Here is a 4,025-nt window from a genome sequence, read left to right as displayed (position 1 = left end):
CATAGATCATAGAATGGAGTAGCTTCTTTCTTCCAATAAATACTTGAAGTAAAGTTACCCCAATCATATGGTAGTGCATTTAATACGACTGTAGTCATTTCTCTATCAGACATGAATTCTCCTAGATCTTGTAGTTGATCCTGAATTTCAAATATCCTCATAAAGTATGAGGCTATTCCAACTTCTCTTGACATCTTCAGCTTGTCATAGATTTCTTTTGAAGTTTCAAGTTTGGATACATATGGGATGAGGGGATCCTTGATAGATTTTAGGAGAATCCTTTGATCCCTAACTTCCCCTTTCATATAATTTGTAAGAGCTTGAGCATATTCCTTTCTTGGTTTAGCATTACAATCTTTGACATGTTCCATAACCTCATTTTCAATAAGATTCATATCTGTCCTTTTATTCCATGCAAGCTAGTTTGTTTCCCTAACCAAATTGTTGCTTTCATTGCAAAAATACATTTTAACAGATTTAGATACTTACTTGATAGGATGCCGCTTCTCCTTGCTGCTTCCTTGATGTTGATGATGATATAGAGAGTAGAAAAATTCTCCTTGATGAAGGTAGTTTTATTCAAGAGTGGTCCTTGATCCCACAAAGAGTGAGATCTCTTTGGATCCTTTGATGAAGATCAATGATGACTTATTGGTGATGTTTTCAATGGTAATGACCTTGATTCATATATCTCTTCAACTTGGCCTTTTTTATTGATGATGATCCCAACACTTCGTTGTAGACTCCTTCTTCGATCTAGGGTTATAATGCTTCCTTTGTAGATCTTATCTTAAAGATGATCTTTGCTTTGATGCCTTCCTCGAGATTTGATCCTTGAGTGTCCCTTGATAATATTCCATTCCTTGAATTTGTCACCTTATCTCCAATACCATGTTAAGAAATCTAGGGCAAAAGATTAAGTGATTTATCTTTGATTAGTAACTGCTTGTGAATGTGTTTTACTTTATTAGATTAGGATCTTCCTTTACTTAGATTATTAGTGTTCTTTTTCATCAAACAACTACCAATGCATAAACCATAAAGAGACAAGAGACCCAAAATATAGGCTATCAGCCAAGGTCAAAACCTCTCACTCCTGAGAGGAAAACCCAAATAAATTCTTCTTCTTATAGAGATTCCAATTGACGAATAGCAAGACCAACACCCTTAACCTATTTCCCACTCCAAGACTAAGAAAAAATTTACCTTGATGATATTCAACCTTTTACTCATTCATTTGTCTAGGCTCATCTTCCACTTCAACTTCCTTCTGCTCCAAATCTTCAGCCTCTTAGAATTAGGTTTTTAGTCATAATTAAAAAATCCTAACTTGTACATAAGACATTTTCTTATGTCTTGATTTAATTCGCTTGTGATGGAGTCTCCTTCTAGCTTGACTCGACCTTCCTTAAGACTTGAACTTATCTCAATCTAGTTACCTTGGATCTCAACCTCACTGCAGCATATGATCTCCTCTTTCTTCACATGTGTGACAACAAGACCACCCTAAAACATATCCAAAAACTGAAGCTTATAACTTCACTCTACTTTCTTCTCCCTTCATTGATGTTTAGGCTTCCTTCTTGATCACCTTTTCATTATTTGCAAACTTCAAACCTTGACCAAATTCTTCTTGGAAATTATGCTCTGAAATGGAATCCGAACAACCCTATTTATAGTTGTTTACCATCATAATTAGATGACATGACTACAAGCTGGGTCAATGTGTCATTTGGAGAGGTATTATTATCTTTCTTGGAGCCGACTTGAAGGGAGATGCCTTATTCTTGTCTTGGAGGGATTTCAACCTTATCTAATGACTCATACAAAATGTAACATGCCCAAGAAGGGTCCTTCATACACGCCATAGACTCACATTGACTTTTATGACTAAATGACAAATCCTAAAGGCTCGCAATGGGAGCCAACACTAAAATAAAATTCCTTGCTCATGAAACCCATGCGACAAGCATTACAATAATTTTATTTTTCTTATTTTCATCAATTACATAAAATTACAATTACACATGTCATTATGAAGAGCGAACCTAGTCACACTTTTAAACAGACTATACACAACCTTCTTAGTTTTTAGGTTCGAAAGTGCATAACCTTTCAAACTATTATTATAACCAACAAAGATACACTTTTTAGCTTTATTATCCAACTTAATCATATTCCTTTGGAAACTGTACATAAGAATCATGACCAAATATGTTGAGATGTTTAAGATGTGGTTTCTTACTAGCCCATGCTTTGTGTGGAGTGTTATCATCCAATGTTGATGAGGATAATCTATTTATCACATAACATAAAGTACCCACTGCCTTTTCCAAAAGTTATTGTCCTAACTAGGAACCACTCAATATGCTCCTCAATTTTTCCACTAATCTCGTGTTCATCCTTTTTGCAACTCCATTGTATTGAGATATGTATGGATTAGTATTCTACTTGTTATACCACACTTCTTATATAATTCATTGAATTCACTCCCATAGAATTCTCCACCGTTATCCATCCTCAACACCTTAATTTTCTTCTCCGTCTGATATTTCACAAGTCCTCCAACTCTTCAAATTTGTGAAAGACTTCAAGTTTCTTCCTAAAGAAATAAATCCATGTATTCCTCATGAAGTCATCTATAAATGAGACATACTACCCATTTACCTAGATATGGAACTGACACATATCCTGTAGGTTTTAACCCTATATAGAAATTACCTGCAAACAAATTCTTAAAACATAACAATATATAATGGAAAGAACGTAAAACAAATATACACTGATATTTCTCCCCTGGATCCAAAAACCGGGACTACCAGATTCATTTTCATTATATTCCTTTCAATGTCATAATACATATATAAACATGACGAAGCATTGATAAACCCCAATCCATTAACCCTGGATTAGAAAATAACTATAGTTCCCTTGACCGAATGTACAAAACACCATGGGAAGAAAACCATCATGCCCAAAACCATGAGAAAAACCCATGCACAGAACCATGGGTAAGTCCACCCGCCATCTTTGGGTCTGCCCCCCATCCTTAGGCCCGCCCAACTATTATTGGGTCCACATAAAAAAAATTCCTACCACCCCCCTGCAAACCACCCTGTGACCCCCCTATGTGTGTTTCTAGTTGTGGAAAGAATATAACACATACCCAACCAGATTAATGTGCACCTATTGTCAAATTCCCTTGCCCTTGTAGCACTAGAGGATCATCTTACTCAATTGTGGTTCCAAAATAAGAAATATTCATAGAAATATAAATATAAAGATAAATTAGTCACACCTTTAACCATACTTTTAATTTGTAGTACTCAAAAACCCTTCTCTTCGATATGTCCCAATATTTGATGCCATAGCATAGTCTCCTCTCCAAAGACTATAGGGTTTTTTTCTTCTTCTACTCCACTCTTAGGAACAATGGAACTGTTTCACTTGTCACTAATAGTGCTTCCTCGTAGCTTATAAAGAATTTCAATCCAAACTCCCCTCAACAATTTTGTTTCTTCTTGAACCATCCTATAGGCTTCCTTTTCAAACACTATTTTACAACCACATCACTCATTTTGCTTATAGAAATCATTTTTTTTGCAAATCTTGGGAGGTGTAGAACACCTGAGAATTTTCTAATCCTTCCATCCATGAGCTTCAAATTAAATTTTCCACATCCTATGATTTTTGCTGTCAATTCGTCTTCTATATAAACATCACCATGATCATACATTTCACGCTCACAAAACGACTCCCTATGAAGATTCATATGAAAAGATGCATCTAATTCAACCAACCATGCCTCATAATCTGCATGGGTGCTTAAGAAAACCAGGTACACATCCCCTCCCTCATCGAAGGAGGTTTTTCCTTTTATATGAGGAGAACCATCATATCCCTTTCCCCTCTTAACACTTTAGGATCTATAATGTTTCTTGTAATTCCCTTCTTTTGCACATCTCCAACATATGTTTACGAATTTCTTGTATATTTAGATCTTCCTCTAGATTAAGATTTCCCTG

Source organism: Pinus tabuliformis, chromosome 8 (assembly GCF_031772625.1).
Source record: "Pinus tabuliformis cultivar Carrire ecotype Pingquan chromosome 8, CPIR1, whole genome shotgun sequence".
NCBI lineage: Eukaryota > Viridiplantae > Streptophyta > Pinopsida > Pinales > Pinaceae > Pinus > Pinus tabuliformis.
The sequence above is the reverse complement of the archived record's forward strand: the minus strand, read 5'-3'. Positions refer to the sequence as shown.